Source organism: Colobus angolensis, unplaced genomic scaffold, assembly GCF_000951035.1.
Source record: "Colobus angolensis palliatus isolate OR3802 unplaced genomic scaffold, Cang.pa_1.0 Scaffold268, whole genome shotgun sequence".
Classification (NCBI taxonomy): Eukaryota; Metazoa; Chordata; class Mammalia; order Primates; family Cercopithecidae; genus Colobus; species Colobus angolensis.
In genome coordinates, this window is record NW_012115910.1 from 1,117,406 (window position 1) to 1,137,028 (window position 19,623).

A 19,623-nucleotide genomic window follows, 5' to 3' on the forward strand; every position below is an offset into this window, starting at 1 on the left:
GTGTCATCTGTCAGAATTCCTCCTCTGCCCACTTCTGGATTTCCCCTTTCTTCTCCACCATACCTTACTAAGCCGCAGTGTCTTCTCAACTTCTAGCCTGGAAACGGACCTCCTGTAGTCCCAGAGCTGTATGTCTGGAGTCACGCATGGCTCTTCTTTCATCTATCTGCCTCCAGGCACCATGTCCTGCAGATGCAAGTCCCCACAGTTTTATGCAAGACTGTGTTGTGATGCCTATTGCCTCAGCTGTAAGCCAGGCCTCACTAACTCAGGTCACCCTGGAGCAATAGCCTTCTACTTCCAGTCTCTCACTTTCCAGACCTGCCTTTTGCCATGAGGCTGTGCTAGCAGTCATTGAAACATCCAGATTTGATTTTAGTTAGCTTTACTCCTAACTTAAAAAAAATACCAAACCACCATTAACTTTCATAGCATGTGACTCAGGGTTCTCCCTGGTCTTATGTTAATGTACTTAAACAACAGTAGTTCTCCCAAGTCCCAATTTTGTATAATTTTGGCTTACTTCCTAAAACGTTCTCTGTTCCAGTCTTTTCTAATGCTCTCAGCCTGTGGAGATCTTAATTATGCAAGATGAGTTTTTAATTAAGTCTCTGGTTTTGCCTGTGATAATAAAATTTACCTTTTATCCAGTGCTTACTATGTGCCTGGCACTGTTCTCAGCATGTTAATTCACAAGTGTTCTGTGTGGTTTCTACTACTGGCCTTATCTCACAAATAAGGAAGTTGAGGATCAACAGGACATACACCTTGTAGGTGGCGGAATTTAGATTTCAATGCAAGTATTCTGCCCTGAGAACCCACACGGTGAACCACAAAGCCATGTTATTATGTACCTCACAATTGGTACATGGTACATCACACTCTTTCTCAAATGACTTATGGAAATTTTCTCTCTTACTATATTGTCTTCAGAATCTATATTTTGTTTTGATTTTTGTTTGTGTGTGTGTGTTTTTCTTCCTTCTATTAGTAGGTTATTAATAGTATACACTTAGCCCGAGGGGTAGTACAGTATGTGGTTAGATGAACAGCCCATCCATCAAATCCTGCCTGCCCAGTTACCATAGGCTGACTCTGGGAAACTTAAACTGTCTCTTCCTCAGTTACCACATCTGCAAAATAAAGATAATAACATCAGGTAATATGAGGTAATATTACCTCCTAGTAGGTATTATGAAGATGGAGTAGCATGCGTGTGTGTGTGTGCATGTGTGCGTGTGTGTGTCTTAGAATAGTCCCCAGTCTAGCTCAAATTGAATGCTTATACAAGTGTAATTTCCAGTACCACTTGTTATATTAGTATTAGTTTCCAGACTTACTTCTAGTCGGGTATTCTCCCATTTACATAAACACTTATTTCTACATTTTTTCCCAATAATGAACAAAATATTACAAAAAGAGGAAATAACACGTTGTGGTAATAAGTACCTTGTCATGCTGAGTTTCCAGAGTTGGAGGCATTTATTTGACCCTGCAGCTTCACTGCATTCACCTAGGTTGGCTTGTCAACTCACCGGGCAGCCATGGTCAAAACTGCTGAGCCAGGAGACACTAAAACGAGAGAAGATTTCTTATCGTACTCCAACTCCTCTTTCCTGTTACCCATGTCCTGGCAGATCCATCCACCCATTTCCAAATGTTTGCAGACCCTAATTTTTTCACCTGTGTGCTAAAACTCTTCTTACTTTAAACTTCAGTCTGTTGGGGCTCAAAAACAGATACATCAAAATATGGCACTTTGACATGCTGAACTGGAGAAGAAGCTTCAAGGTCTCTCTGACCTTCTCTTGACCTCTTATCTCTCCCTCCTCTGTCTCTCCCAAAGCACAGGATGAAGATGTTTTCTGAAGTTGCTTTATCTGCCTAAAATCTGCACCTGCCAGTTTCCTCTGGTTCCTATTTCTGCGGTTTTATTGACTGGACTCATATTGCAGGAAGAAAGACTGAAGTCTGTCAACACACCTGAGCAGATTTGTCACAAATCTCTGTCTGCTCTGTAAGCGCAGCAGACTTTGTCCCAAGTCATTGTATGTTCTTCAAGCCTATGGAATTCTTCCAAAGATTATCTACTACCTCCCTAAGGTCATCCACACTCCCCATCTCCCTCACCCCTAAGAAAGTCTAGGACCATTTCTACCCCATTGCATGGTGGGGCAATCGCTCTGTAATTTCCCCCATGCACACTAATAAATTTGTATTCCATTTCACCTGATACTCTGCCTTTCGCGAGTCGATTTTCTAGTGAACACTCAGAGGATTAAGGGGAAGTTTTCTTTTGTCTTCTCTAAGGCCAACCAGTCATGCTAACTATACCTTCCTACTCATTCTCATTTTTTTCCAACTAATAGATATGTTTATCATTCCTGAACTTCCCATATTTCCTTTTTCTAGGAATAGTACAATATATTTGGGTCCTTGAAGTTGAGTTCATAATCTACTATATAACATTTGTGTAACTTCAGAAAGATCTATTGCGCAGTGTTGATCTATGCTATATCCATGGGTTGCATCAGGGTGGACTCCTGACCAAAGAGGGGGCAAATAATTCATTCATCATTGGAAGACGTCTTTCTTTTTTTTCTTTTCTTTTCTTCTTCTCTTCTTTCTTTCTTTCTTTTTCTTTCTTCTTTCTTTCTTTCTCTATCTATATTTGCTTTTCTTAAAACTTGAATAAAGGGTCACAGAGATGTGAAAAGTGATGTAGCAATGGATTACAAAATCAATGGTCAGTTATCACCTATGTGGAACTCTTCAAATATATCTTGGCATCCTACTCCCCGAAAGCCGGATCTTTAACTTTTTCCTTTTATTCAGTGTCTTGCCTCAATATCTTTCTAACAACATTGGTACACCTCCACTAAGTTTATCATCCCTATTCTTACCTCACTTTGGTTTCTTCCAAAGCAGTTTCCCTAATAAGCACTAAAAGGAGCTGTGTAACAAACCACCACAACTTTGTGGATTGAAACAACAATCAGGTATTTATTTCATAATTCTTCAAGTGAGTAATTGAGTCTGGTCTTGAATGGAATCTCTCACGCATTCACTCATCCACCCTAGAGTATGCATCTTACTCAGCGGCGAGCTGTCGGGTGGCTTTCCTGACAGTGGCTGTGCTGGCTATCACATCACTGGGAGCTTCAGGTGAAACAGCTGGGTCAGCTTGGGTCTTGCTCACATGGTCACTCATTCTCAGTGAGGCTAGCCTGGGCCTGGTCTTATGGAGTAAGCAGGGATTTCAAGAGAGAAAGACAAAAGGCACGCAAGTCTCCTTGGAGCCCAGGCATGGGCTCTGCATATCATCACTTTTGCTACATTGTACTGATCAAAGCAAATCCCAAGAACCACAAGGATTTGAAGAGAAGAAAAATAGACTCTATGCCTTAGGAGGAGGTGCAGTATTACACTGCAAGGAATGTGGAGTCAGAGAGCAGTGATAATTGTAGTTAGTTTTATAATCTATTACAAACTCCCTTTTACATAAGCTCAATTACTTGGCCATAGCTTCTCCTACTTTAAGAGGCCATGGCAAAACTGGGCAAAAAAAATAGCATCACCCTACAGATTAATCCCATGACAAACTCATTGTTACTGTTTTGAGGTGGGCTTTTAGTATTCCCCCAAAATCTTTCAATTTTTCCTGTCAGGACTCTTTTCCAAACCCCTCATTAGTTTTAAACCCTCTCAATTCTCCTTGAGCCATCTGTCCAGCTACCTGAACCCTGTGTTTGTGAGAGAGAGAGATCAAAACTATTCAAATAATGTCTTATTTTATGAGTGCAGTTTTTATTACTTTTTGTTACAGCACAGTAATATTGAAGGACTTGGGAGGAAAAACATATGCCAAATCTTGTAGGGAATACAGTGTAATCAGAAAAATGACATTATGTTTGGTGCCAGTCACCTTGAAGTCATAAAATTAATGCATCATTTAAATAAAGAGCAGAATCAACATATCCAGTGTAGAAAATGGGGAAACACCTAGGGCCAAATGTCTGGGCTTTATATTTGCCTTTCCTATTGACTGTAAACTGTGGGCAAGGCATAATCTTTTCTTGGCTTCTGTTTATTCATCTGTAAAGTAAACAGGTTGAACAAAATGATTGGTGTGGTTACTTACAGAAAGAAATATACTCAAACAGGGACTTTCACTGGGAGATACAAAAATCCCATAAGTTTAATGTTCTGCAGAAATAAAACAAAACAGACCTTTTGATGTTTAATGGATAAATGTTTAAAACCTCTTCTTAAAGATGTTTTACTCATGTATTTTTAAATCTGCATTTCTTTGTTTTACTATAAGCACATTTAAGGAAAGGCAAAATTGTTCTGTAATAGATACCCATCTGTTACTTCTTTTATACTTTGTTATAGTAACATATTTCTATAGTTATGGTATAATCACTTCCCTGTAAACAATGACACAATCACCACTCAGGATTGTTGTAATTTGAAAAATGAAGAGTATACAGATACAATGAATACTTCCAAACATGTGTAAGGTAATGATTCAGTTGTCAATACTACTGGCTTTCAGGATGGCCAACTTAAAGCGTATTTTCCCATTTTCTTCATAAGTTTCTCAATAGTGTTATGGGAAATTGTGTGTGTCTCTAAAACCAAGTGGTTAAATCTCTAAGAGAGCCACAAGAGAGTCTCCAGGTTCCTAATGAGAGAAGTTGTACAGCAGCTCCCTGGTGCCCCTACAATGAGATTTCAAATCTCTGGCATTGTCAGAGATCATCTTTAACCTGGCTCAACTTTTAGTCCACTCTTCAAAGTATAGGCTAGAATGGGCTGATGCTGGGAAGGTTTTGCAGGTGGTTTATTCCATCCATACTGTTGACTTAAGAAATACCTCTAGGTATCAGTGCTTTTGTCTTTATTGTAAAAATAATGACTACATGCTAGACCTTTTTCTCTAACAAGTAAACTCTTGAAAAAAAAGCAAGAGGGAAGTATTTAAGATAATTAAGTCAGAATGAATTCTAACCTCTCTTTATATATTTACATTAATTACCTGTGAAGACATCTTTCAACTCTACTGCAGCTATGTCATGACTGTGGGACAAGTGGCCTTCTTTGCCTGGCATCTTCTCTCTGGGCTCCGGGTGGAGAGCAAGCTCTTCCAACAATCCCCCTTAACTTTGATGTTATATTACTATGGAAAAAGATACTATTGTTTAGGATATCATTAAGCAGGTAGCTAACACAATTTCTGTAGTTTAGTAGCATGAACGCTATTGTTTTCATTAACAATGTATTAAAGGTATAGGTTCTCCAAAGAATTCACACATATCCATCATCCCAAATACAACATAACTCTATGAGATGGAGAGATAAGCACTTCTCCCCTTCTACAATAAGAATATAGAGCTTTTGTTATGTCAAGTGCCTTTCCACAAGTAGTGCAGCTGGTAAATGGTGGAGTGAAAAGAGACTCTAGATCTTTTTAAGTCAGTTCCACTAGAGTGGATAGATGGAAATATGTAAAATCACCATGCCTATTTTCCACTCTGAGTTTGTCTGTCTACCTGTGGAGTCAAAGGTTTTAGACTTAGAGATATCTATCTTTCCTTCCAACATTGACCTATTCATCCATAGATGTAGACAGTATTTCGATGGTGAGACGGTGTGAAGCTACCTCTAGTAACCATTCAGAAGAATTCAAAGTAAGCTTTGTGTATTTGTTTTACATCCAGAAACATTGGGTCAAATGAATAGCAACTTAATTACTCATAGTCTTCAAAAATAGACTTCATGGTTTGTTTTTGTTTTTGTTTTTGTTTTTGTTTTTTGTTTTAAATTTTGAGATGTAGTCTCCCTCTGCCACCCAGGCTGGAATGCAGTGGTGCAATCTCGGTTTACTGCAATCTCCGTTTCCCTGGTTCACGCTATTCTCCTGCCTCAGCCTCCCAAGTAGCTGGGACTACAGGCTCCTGCCACCATGCATGGCTAATTTTTTTTCTATTTTTTAGTAGAGACGGGGTTTCCCCGTGTTAGCCAGGATGGTCTCGATCTCCTGACCTCGTGATCCACCTACCTCGGCCTCCCAAAGTGCTGGGATTATAGGCGTAGACTTCATATTTTAAGTCACCTAGATTGGCAAAAGGGCAATATTTGTTGATTTGTTCATTTTTAACTTGCCATTAAATATCTCACCAAAGATATTTTAAATAGCAGATATGCTGCTGCTATGTTGTGTTTGTAAAGTGAATTTAGTGGGCTTCATGGTCAATGCATTGCGGTGATATTATGCTTGATCACTTCTCTACACCAAGTGCAGAGCTGTCATAGAAAATATGTATATAAAGAAAGGATGAAAAGAGACACACACAGGTTTAACTTCAATTAATCTGTTATATTGAGTAGTTAAAGAGTCCTAGATGGAAATCAGAAAAGCAACACAATAACCCCCTCTACACCACTCTTACTTACGTAAAACCTCACTTTGCAGGGCTACTTTTTCCATCTCTGTGGACATAATTTGGGGCAGGTTCTACTTACTCTTTGGTTACTCTCAAATAATAAAAAGTCCTCCAATGTCATGTAATTGCAAAATAGTCTCAGGTCAGTGATTAATGTGTCCAGTCTTATGTCACAATCTAAGCCTTAGTTTAGACAGTTTCTTCAGCCCACACTAAGGCGAAGACAGGAGTGGTTGGCTTTTCCCCTCTGTCCTTGCTGATTGCTTTTACCACTACAACATGTTTTTCTAACCCATGCTGCTTTGGGTCAGTCCAGAGAAAAATAAGGAGGGGGAAAGGAGGGAGGAAAGGAAAGGGAATAGGCAAATTACTTTTCCATCAATATGATGGTGAGTTCCAGTGCTTTCTGGGCTCTGCCAGAGTTGAAGCTGATTTTTTCGGTCATAGTGTGCATTTACAGGTTCTTTGTAATCTCCCTCATTACATTTGAATAAATACCTTTCTCTCCTTGCTGGTCCCTTATGACTTCTTTCTTAGCTGCTAGACATCTCACGGTAGCCCTCCCCCATTATCTCGCAGGCCCCACAGCCATCGAAGGGGCCCTCTGGAATAGAAGCTCAGGTGATCCCTGACTACTCTCTCTCATCTAGTCCATTTCCAGGCCAGGGAAAACATTCATGCATATTTTGGTCCAACAAATTCTGGCAACACAAGTCCATCCCATTTCAGTTTTATCTCCTTTGCAGCTAGCTATTTCTTTCTTCTTTTTTTTTTTTTTTTGAGACGGCGTCTCCCTCTGTCGCCCAGGCTAGAGTGCAGTGGCGGGATCTCAGCTCACTGCAAGCTCCGCCTCCCAGGTTCACGCCATTCTCCTACCTCAGCCTCCTGAGTAACTGGGACTACAGGCGCCCGCCACCTCCCCCGGCTAGTTTTTTGTATTTTTTAGTAGAGACGGGATTTCACCGTGTTAGCCAGGATGGTCTCGATCTCCTGACCGCGTGATCCACTCGTCTCGGCCTCCCAAAGTGCTGGGATTACAGGCTTGAGCCACCGCGCCCGGCCTTGCAGCTAGCTATTTCTGAGTTCGCACCTGTATTTCACTCATCTTTGTTACAGAGCAGGCTATGCAGTGTGCTAAGGTCCTGGCACCAGATATGCATCCTCTGGGTGATTCCACGGATGTTTCTAACACAAACAAAAGTCAAATCCACCCACCCTCCATACACACTCATAAATTCAATCCAACCTGGCGGAAGTGCAGGACTCCCTGCATACTGATAGTGCTCTCCTAATACATTTTCCTAACCTTTAATTATTTGCTCAAGCTTTCTAAACTATTTTATAAGGTGTAGATCACATATGACTGAAAGAACTAATTTTCAGGTACTTTCTTTTCCTGAATGGAACATTACTATCTGACACCTGACTTGAGAATACATCAGCTAAAACTCAGCAAAAATTGTGACTAAAATAGTTACGCTTCTATTTTAAACGTGCTGTTGTAGAAAGGTACCATGATAAAAGATGCAAAACCATGAGTAGGAGTTGAAGTCTGAGGCTGGGTGAATTTCAGAACCGACAGATGAGGCTGCAGATCCCCAAGCGGGAGACAGCCTAAGGTCGTACATGTGAGAGTGAAGACTAGAGCAGACAGGCAGAGACTGGAATGGAGCAGCTCCCTAACTGGGGAAAGCTAACATGGTTTAGGAAAAAGCAATTGCCATCTGGGAAATAAGAGGAAGTAAATAGCAGTGTGCTGGTAGCCAGCACTGGCCCCGGGGAGCAGATGTTCTCTGTGGACAGAATATTTACAGCATGGAAACCAGCAAGCTCTTCAAATCAGGGCTTTCACCATGATAACGAGCTGTTAAACATTTACCAGCATAACAATGGCTATGAGCCTGTATACAATTTAAAACTTGGAAGTGGTGCTTTAATACCAGACAAAGTAGAATTTAAAACAAAAGATGATAGAGAAATATGGGTACTATAACAATGATACGTGAGGCAACCCAACAAGAAGGACTAGAAGTCATAACACATGTATTTACAGGAAACACATAGGCAAAAGTCTATGCAAACACAAGAAAAAATAAGAATTCCACAGCAACGAGGGGAAAATTTTAATAAATTTCTCTTAGACATTGATCAATCGAGTAGGCAAAATACTAGGAAGAACATAGACTCCTTGACGAAGAGAATCAAAGGGTTTAATTTAATGGAAATTCATATACATATACATATACACATACATATTCTACTCCCAAAATCTAAAAATTAGAGCATTTTAATATTCAGTATCAAGGATTATGATAAAAATGTATGCATTAGTGGTGGTGATGATTAAATTATCACTCTTTCTCTATGTGTACATATCCTATTACATTTCCAGCTGTAAAAAAATCAAACAACGTGAAGATGATTATTGTTTTTAATATGTGTTTCCATTTCCTAAAGATGTGATTGAATTATTTCATCATCTGTCTTACAGTTGTAAACACTCACATTCTGTAGTGAAAGCAACAGGCCTTAAGGCTCATTTTAAAACACACAAAGAATATCATGCAAAACTAATTGAATTTTTTAAAGAAAGTAGAAGGATTTTTTAGTGTCCTGGAAATGAATGCTCAGTGTGACCGGAACTGAACATGGAAAAATCATGAAGCCTTAATTATATTTTCATATTTAGTTTCAAGGGCCAGAGATGCCAAAATAATTGGAAAGACACATTGCAAAAATTACAAGAAATGGTAAAACTTATAATTATAAACAAAGCAATAAATTGTTAAGATACCTCTGTCAGAAACTATGCATAATAGGGTTAGAAATTCAGCCAAAATATATAAATTTGTAATTTTTGTTTTTTTCTTTTTGAATCAATATCATCCATTGTACATGGATGACACCACCATTATTGTGAACCAAATCTGTTGGTGTTTACCAGTTTGGAGATGTAAAAAGGAGCCCTGAGCATACAGCACTCTTTCAACATTTGCCAATTTGTAGAAATAAAATGAGATTTGTGAACAATAAAGCATTTACACAAGAAGCAATTCACTTGTGTAAATAAGAATAGTGCAAATGCAAAGATGTGTCAAATCTGAGGCTTTCATCCATGTACCATAGTGTAATATAAAAAGGGTACTCCAGTTGACTGTGTGTGAACACTCTGGAGACATATTGATGAAAGCTAGATAATTGCCAGTTAAGAGCAGGATACTGAAAATTTTTATTTTTTCTCAGCTTTATATAAATAAGTGGGTAGAGACTAAATTGATTATTGTTTTGTTATGAAGCTCATTGGTTTACTAAGAGAAAAATCTCTTATTTTATTTGCATTGTAAGAACTTCCATTATTTTATCAAACCTTTCAGTATGAACAGTAGGAAAGATTGTTTTAAGAAGGCAGCATCTTGAAAGAAAAATCTGTGCACCAAAAGTCATTTCTATTATTTTGTTACAGTATTTTATGTCAGTGTTCAGACCTCTCAAGAAATTCATTAAATGCTTTTGTGTTTCCCTAAGTTATGTATCTGAGTTTGGATTCTTTCAGTGCAAATGAACATCAGAAAATTTCAGAAAAGGAATTTCTTTCAGACAGTCCTCTGTGGCATATTTAACTAAGTAATACTGAGCCAAATATTTTTTTATTACTGAATCATCACAAACATTTCAAACGTTCTCATTAAAGAACTTATTTTCCAATGAGCATTTTCACAATCATTTTAATGTGTTCTATAATTTATAGTTTGTTTTTATTTTACAATTTAATTTTTAATTTAATAATGTTGTTTTGTCACCTTTTATTTACGGCAAGTGTTACTGGTTTTCCATTAATGTTAATGATATAAAACTTTCATTTAAAGTATGTCTTATAACTAAAATTGAGTTAATATAAGAAAAGTAATGTTAAGTAGAGTATAATGTATGTTGTTGACAGTTATTACAAGATGGTATAATTGGTAAATAAATAAATGAAATTGGGAAGCATTTTGCCATATAATAAAGAGTCTTAAAATATTCTACTGTTCTGTGACATAAGAAACTGTGGAAGAAAGAGGATAAAGGAGAACTTTAAAAAAATGAAACTGTTAATATTTGAATTTATGTTGGGTGTCATAATTTGTATTTTGCATAAGTCATTTTATTTAATTCATACGAAAATTGTTTTTGTACCTTTAGTTTTAAGATGAGATAATAAAGCCCAAGTGGCTGACCACTTAATCATTAAGCTCCATCATAATAAATGTTATGAAAGGCATTTGCACTCCAGGCTGTCCCACTGTACAGAGTGCTGCTCCAGGTGCACACATGGAATCAAACATTCCACAGAAACAATATGTCCCTTCCCCAAAGGCACCCACAGAAGAGATGCACATAATAAAAATAAAAATGGTTTTTCAGAAATACATTGTAATTCATGCAGAGAAGCATAAAAAGGTGGATGTGCTCTAGGGACCAAGAAGTCATGAAAAGGGAAATGCCAGTTGCTCTGTGACCTGCAGAAATAACTGGAGCACTCAGGTAGAAAAAAAGATGAAGTTAGTCCAAGCCAAGAGATGAGCAGATGAAAGGAAGGAAACGGTATGATATAACGGTCTAACAAAGTAATTACCAAAATAAGTTTGGATGCTTCAAAATGAAATCATAAAAACTCTGCAGCAGAATACTATGGTGGAGACCTTTGCTCCTCACTGAAGATTCACGTTGTCCTTTCTACCATGTGCCTGTGAGTCCAGGGACTGGTTTGCCCAATTAGACAAGTGTAGCAAGTGTGTAGTTTCCAGGCTGATGAACGGAAGAGGGTGCATTATCCTTCCTGCTGTTCTCTCTGCCCTGCTGTGACAACACATGCAAGACCTGTATGGTGATGGCAGTGTCCAAAAAGCCCAATATTTCTGTCCTCCTTACTTAACCAGATTTGCTATGGATGGTACAACACCTGCTTTAGGAACTGAAGATAAATTTACTTTTAGTGTATTAGGCCACTGAGATTTAGGGGTTACTTTTTTGCTATAACAAAGCATAGACATTCTTACCAATACAAATGCAATGAATACAATTAAAACTAAGAAGGTAAACTGAAAAAATCATTGCAAATGTGACAGAAAAGGACGAAAATCAATAACCTGAAAAGTTCAGACAAACCATTTAGAAAATGATAAACTCCCTAACAGACGAAAGTCTCAAAATATGATGATATGTAGCATAAATAACTTTAAATTATAGAAATAGATGGCCTTTTTTATTAGTAATTACGGGAATGCAGATGAAATCAATGACAACACATTAACCACTTTTTCTTCAAAACTGTCTAAAGTTCCGAATGATAATGCCAAGGACTGAAAGAACACAGCACAGCACACTGGAGGGGCATCCTATCGTCTGCGGTTGTGTAAATGCTCCTTACTTTCTCCCTTGAACTTTTGGACCCTTTCCACATTCTTTTGATGAGTATATGATTTTTGTTATCAGAAAACGATTAACATCTAAAAACTGAAATCATAAAACGGATAGAGTATTTAGGATAATATTCAACTAATACTCATGTACTGAAAGCTAGTATGGGCACAAAGACATTTAAGAAACACACATATATATATGTGTGTGTGTGTGTGTGTATACGCACATTTTAATATACTTCAAAATCACCTGTAAATCTCAAACCATCATTAATAAACAGAAAAGTACAAAATATTTTGTAAAAAAAAGTATTCTATAATTATTTTTATTAATTCATAAATATCTAAATGCCTAGAAAGTGAAATGGATGAATAAGGCTTTAGTGTGTCAGATCCCTGAGATTTAGAGGTTAATTTGTTACTATAACAAAGCACAGACATTCTGACTAACACAGATACAAGGATTAAACCACGTTGCTGCAGTAAAAGAAACAGCCCTGCCCTGGGTTCAGATCTGGGGACACTGCCAAGCCTGGGGGTTGGGTGGTGCATGGGGACTCTGTGTCTGGCAGGCACAGCCGGGGCCTGAGGAACTTCCAGCCAAGACCTTCACCAGCAACCATTCCTGCTGTGCTCTGAGGTGTTGGAAACACTCCACAGATAGTAACGGGGCAGCACTTCTTTAGTAACAAAAATGTGCCCTAGTGAGATGAGAGAAAGTGTAATAAATCCTCATATCTGCCATCAAAACAGGACCAGAAGAGAGAAGTCATGTCTTGAGTGAACCTTACACATTGAAAATGTCACAAGGAAGTTTTTTAGTAGCTGTGGATGCTGTAAAAACAGATTAAATTCTAGCACAAGAGATATCATTACAAATCTCATATAAAAAAGATAAAGATGAATACAGTGCTGTGTCTATAATTCCAGCCTCTCAGGGTTCAGCCGAGAACATTAAACAGGAGCGAAGCAACCACAGCTGACAGCGGGAAAAAGTCTCAAGGGGAATCTTTGTCTTCTGGGTATCACATGTTTAAAAGTCTCTTCCATCCAAAGAAAACTACACCAAGGCAGCCTTTACCTGCACACTCCAACAAGTCTCCTGTTGTGTCTGTTTTGTGTTTCTCATCTATGGGGAAAGCCTGAGCTAAACACTCAGCATTTTTATTCATCTAAATCCTAAACGCATGTTGGGTGGTGAGAAAGCTTCTGTCTGATGAAGAAACAAAACAAGACATCTGTTCAAGAACCACGCTGATGAAACTTCCAAAGTGTAGCCACTGACCACAGGGGTTAGAAAGCTACCAGCTTACGGGCAAAATCCGACACACCACCTGTTTTTGCACCATGAGTTAAGAATGATTTTTGCTTTGTAAAATAGGTAAAAGAAAAACACGATAAAAGAAGAATATTATTTTGTGACCTGTGAAAATTATGTAGAAATCAAATTTAAGAGTCCGTAAATGAAGACTTCTTGAAACATAGTCATGCCATCTGTTATCTGTGGCTTCTTGCGCCTTGTGGTGTGAACGTGAGATGATTTGGCCCATAAAGATGAAATTATTTACTACCTGGCTCTTGATGGAAAACATTTGCTGAACTCTGGCCTATATCATTTTATCTGCAAATACCTTTCATTCCATAATCTTTTTTTTCTGTTTGTAAAATACAAAAGGATATAGGCTTCCTAAATTTGGGACTCTTGCTTAATTTAAAAATAGAAATTAGAAGACATTGATAAAATCAAGTCAAATGAGCATCTATTGCTAGAAAATAACAACAGAAGATAGTGAAATGAAAAGGTGATAAAACCTCATGCCATGTCAGCACAAGCAAGGCATGAACTAGATGGAATATTGCCCTGCAACATGATGTGGCCCCTGACCTTACCTATGTCCAAATCACTAAAGTTATATTGAATGAAAAAAGACGGTCAGTAAAAGATAATTTCTCACTGACATTAACCAAATTATGGGGGAGAAGCAGACTAAGTAATGGTGAAGTGGGTTGGAGAAAATAATGATGCCCAACACAATAAATGGAGATTCTTAGTTGGGGCAGAATGGGCCATCAGGGAGTCCAACTTTGCCCAATCCATCTGAATTGGAGGAATAATCCCGTAGGAGCAGAATTCATCTCTAGCTGGTTAAGAAGGACATTAAAGAAGCAGACCTGGCCAGGCGCAGTAACTCACACCTGCAATCCCAGCACTTTGAGGGACCGAGGCGGGTGGATCACGAGGTCAGGAGTTCAAGACCAGCCTGGACAATATGGTGAAATCCTGTTTCTACTAAAAATACAAAAATTAGCTGGGCATAGTGGCGGGTGCCTGTAATCCCCGCTACTCAGGAGGCTGAGGCAGAGAATTGCTTGAACCCAGTAGGTGGAGGTTGCAGTGAGCCGAGATTGTGCCACTGCACTCCAGCCTGGGCAACAGAGCAAGACGCCCTATCAAAAAAAAAAAAAAAAAAAAAAGCAGACCTTAAACAGCATCATGGCAGAAAAGAACAGGTTACCTATGGTGGAGGTCACACCTACAGATGTGGAAGATAACTCATTCTTGCCTCAGAATTTCTTACAGATTACTCAATGCCAGAAGAGTAGAGAATCACCTTTACCAAGAAACTCAGGAAATCAAATGTAAACTAATAATATTTATAACCAGTCAGGTTGCTACATACCTCAAAGAAAAAAATAAGCAACAACAGCTAAATAAATCCGGCAAAATGGTACTCAGTTCCACTTCTTAAAAACAAAATAAACAAAAGATAACTAAACAACAACCCAAACATCCAGCCAATAAAAAGTAAATCACAGGAAAATCTCAGGAATGGCGAAATTTTGGCAGAATGACCTAGGTGATCAGCATTCAGTTTATTTAGCCATATTATCAAGACTACACAGCTAGAATGAAAAGTTCAGGCTCGAAGGTAAATGTAATCTTATAAAAGTAGAATAATGAAAAACACAGTTAACGTGCAGAAGAAACAGTGCAGCCAAATGGAAGCCTAATTATGCAGTATTTAACGGAAGATCTTAATAATACTATAAGAAATTTGGAATGTTATAGAAAATGCTTTTACCATAACCCTTGGGGCTATATGTGCCTTTGTGGCTCTTATCTGGATTGTGTAAGCCAGTACATTTTAAACATTCTTCACAAATTTGTACCTTAAATATCTCTGTAATGGGGCCAGGATGGTGACTCACACCTGTAATACCAGCAACTTGAGAGGCCAATGCAGAGGATAATTTGAGGTCAGGAGTTAAAGTCCAGACTGGGCAACATAGGAAGACCCTGCAAAAAATTTACAAAGTAAATAAATAAATTTCTCTGTGACATGCACGTAGAATAATTTTAATCATGTACGTCTAATTTTAAAATGGTGGTAATACTTTTGAAACACACAGATAAGAAAATTGAAAAGCAACTTCAAACATATATTACAAATAATAAATATGGGTGTGGTAGGTACCAGCTTTATTCCCAGGACTTTGGGAGACCAAGATGGGAGAATTACTTGAGCCCAGGAGTTCAAGATCAGCCTGGACAACATAGCAAGACCCTGTCTCTGCCAAAAAAAAAAAAAAAAAAAAATTAAAATTAGCCAGGCATTGTAGTGTGAGCCCACAGTTCAACCTACTTAGGGGGCTGAGGCAGGAGTTATTACGTGAGCCCAGAAATCCAGGGCTGCAGTGAGCTATGATCATACCACTATACTCCAGCCTGGACACCAGAGCAAGACTCTGTCTCTGAAATAATAACAATAACAACAACAGTAATAGTAAAAAGACAAACAGAAAGGGAAAAATTCTCTAAAAATTGGTTTCGTACGAATGTTTGTGCAAAAGTTAGGGTATATAGGTGATTTTTACTCTAATCATGTTTTAAGGAGTTAAAATGTGCTTTCACTTTTATTTCTACTTCACAATTACTCTTGAGTAATCTGAGAAAATTCTAAAAATAGAGGGAAGTAAAGAAAAGTATCTTGTCTTGGTGTGCTTAATATTCGATTTCTTTAATCGAATATTAAGCACACCAAGACAAGATACCATAGTGAAAATAGTGGTCCCTACATTTGCCATGTCAACCACAGATAGTTTTCTTTTAAGTAGAATAATAGATTTTTTCTAGCAATTTTTTAGTATCTTTTCAAATCCATAAATACTCTTCTGTAACTATCCTTCTAATATTCGAATAGAAGCCAGTTTTTTGAATATCAGTTTTTTTATACTGTTAGCAATTTAAACTATTTTCACTTTTTCATACCCTTACCATTGTAGCACTGTATTTCTTTGTTAATTCCTGAAATATCTATATCCTATCTAATATATTCCAGCTGTTTTTTAGATACCAGAGCTATGATGAAGAAGACACAAGCATCAACCTGAGGACCTTCCAGCACAGTAGTTAATTAAACGCAGATAACAGAATGGTGTGAGAAGGGCCTCCACAGAATTTCTAAACCAAGAAATCACAGATTTTTTTTTCCTGTGTTTTTACCTTTAAAACCTGTAAGCTAGTCCGGTATTGGCAATGTCACAGGGGCTGAAAACATTAGAATTCACTGTTGAACGGATACAAGAATAAATGTGTAAATGAATGATGGGGGCAATACAAAGTGCTGGGAGCAGTCACTTGCTTGTTTTCATATTCAGAAATTTATATTTGCTACTTTTATTTGAATATTGTTCCATTAAATTTCTTCTCCTACCTCTCCTTCACTTTCCTTCTCTTCTTCCCTTTCCTTCTTCATTCTGATAACTGGCTGATTTCTTTCTTTTTGTGAACTGCAAGGTCACATGTTTTTCCCATTCTCCTACTGGGCTTTTTACCAGCGTATCAGTGTTTTTTTTACGATTTTCACGCAATATATGAATCACTTCTCTGAAAATATTTGTGCTATAGTGTGTCCTTTTACTTTAAACATGGTTCTCGATCAATTTTCTATACAGATTTTTTAACATTCTATTCAGTCAGTGGAAGAAAAATTAAAATCTCATGGAGGCTTATCAAACATTTTTGTAACATTTGTCATGATGTCATGCTGAAAACAATCCTTTTTAACCACAAGTTTACCTAAACATGGACCCATTACCTCCATGATTTCATTTTTTATATTAAATTTTATGTTTAATTTTGAAATTTTAGAATAAGCTAGAAATCTAATTCCAAACATTTCTGAAATCTTAACCAATTAGCAGAGTGTGATTAAGAAACTAAAGCATCTAATTTCTCTCTGAAATGCCACTTTGTCTCTCCATCCTTCCATCTGTCATTTATCTGTCTGTCTCAGTCTAGAGGACAGTACCTGTGCATTGGAAAACTATTACAACCTAAAATATTAATTTACTTTTGTGGTTAGTCAATTCTCTGAAGCCTTACATTCATTTTTATAGATTTTCATGTCTTTCGCGAAGTCAACAAAATTATATAAAAACAATATTTATCTTTTTCCTTCTGACACTTGTATCGAATATTTCCATCGACTTTGGTAATTTAGTAATTATTAGAAGGTCTTCAACATACTGATAGTTTCGCTGATACATATGCATTTTTAATTGCTTATTTTAGTAATTATGGGTCTACTTTTATACTTAAATAAGATACTAGTATTTGACTTAAATATCCTTTATTATCCTAAAGAATTATTCTTTCTTATTTTAGTAATTATGGGTCTACTTTTATACTTAAATAAGATACTAGTATTTGACTTAAATATCCTTTATTATCCTAAAGAATTATTCTTTCCAGTTTCCTAAAGCTTAACAAATTTACCATCACATTTAAAATTGAAGGTTAAATTTTAATTTCTTTTTTGCAATTGCTGTAGCATTTAGTAGAAAAATATTTATGATTCGAATGACTTGTCAATTGTATCTATAAAACATTAATATCCTCTGTGCCTCATTTAATGTTTCAGAATGAGTTCTTCTTTTACAATATTTGCTGGTGATGTCTTAAGTATTTTGTGTCACTGTTTACAGTCTCTCTTCAGTTGACTCTGTTTAGCTCTCTTTAGAGCTAAAAGTATTGTGTTTTAATGCAATTCAATAATCTGTCAATTCATAAGAAGAGAGCATTTTAATTGATTTAAATGTACTCTCATAATTAAATAATATTCTTATTTTTGCCATTTTTCTTCCTGCTTTATGCTTTTATGCTTTTAGGCTTTTTTGTTGTTGTTGTTAGTTCAATACAAATTTTTATTTGCATATTTTCATATGCATATGTAAGGGTGAAGGGAAACCCTTGGCATTCTGAAGGTTCTCTGAAAAATTAACTCAGAAAAGGCATATTAATTGGAGAAAACGCATTCAGGTTTAGTTAATATGTATACATGGGAGTCCTCAGAATGAAGGCCCAAAGGCACAGAGAAATCGTCCATTTTTATGCTTAGGTTTAACAAAGTGTGGAGAGCTGTGTAGAAATGTGATTGGACAAAAACAGCATAATGTGATACTTGTAGAAGAGTGGGGAGACCCACCAAGGCCGCCTGGATTCTTTGAGTCTCTGGAGCATGTACTCCTTTCTTCTGGAGGTAGAGTAAGGCACTCTCTGCAATGTGGGGATCTTATGACATACAGTCAAATACGGTGGGTAAGATAATTTCTTGATGGACAGTTTTTACAAAGACAGGGGAAAGTAAATGTTAGAGTAATATTTTTAGGTTTTATGGTTGGCTTTGGGGAAAGGAGCTCTGGTTTCCAGGGCTTGCCTTAGGGGAGAATGGAACGAAGGAACGAGGCAAGAGGACAGAGAAAAACTTTTGCTTGTGAGGCTGCTGTTAAGGCCTTCATTTTGGGTACTGTTTTCTGAGCCACAGCATAGACATATGTTTTTAGCAACCTCTTCATAATAGCTGAACGTTGGAAATAATAGGGACACCAGCTGATAGTGTGTCCAGAATTTATTCCCTTGGCTGGGTTCTTGGTCTCACTGACTTAATGAAGCTGCGGACCCTCGTGGTGAGGGTTACAACTCTTAAACATGGTGTGTCCAAGTTGGTTCTTTCAGATGTTCAGATGTGTCCAGAGTTTCTTCCTTCTGGTGGGTTGGTGGTCTTGCTGAGTTCAGGAGTGAAGGTGCAGATCCTCACAGTGGGTGTTACAGCTCATAAAGGTAGTGTGGACCCAAAGAGTGAGTAGCAGCAAGATATATCGTGAAGAGTGAACCAAGAAAGATTCCACAGCATGGGGAGCATGTTGCTGCTGGCTGGGCTGGCCAGCTTTTATTCCCTTATTTGGCCCCGCCCACATCCTGCTGATTGGTCCATTTTACAGAGTGCTGATTGGTCCATTTTACAGAGTGTTGATTGGTGTGTTTTTACACATGCTGACTGGTGCATTTACAATCCTTTAGCTAGACACAGAGGGCTGGTTGGTGAGTTTACAATCCTTTTGTTAGACCCAAAATTTCTACAACTCCCCACTCAACCCAGAAGCCTGGCTGACTTCACCTCTCAATAGCAAAATGGTCGAAAAGATTGCAGCATATTCAGACAATGCTATACTGAAAGAAATGAAACTGGAAAATAATCATCCAGGTCACACAAGTTAGTAAAAACTACTTATTTCCTTTCCATGTATTCCATAATTGTTGGTTGATATATATTGTTGTTTCACATTTGTCTTTTATCTTTCTTCTTAAATTTATTGATATTCTTATGATTTGATAAAGCCAACAAATAGTGTTCTACTATACACATTGGAGTAGGATTTATTTAATGCCTGACATCTTGCAGTTTTAATATGTATTAATGTTTTGTAAT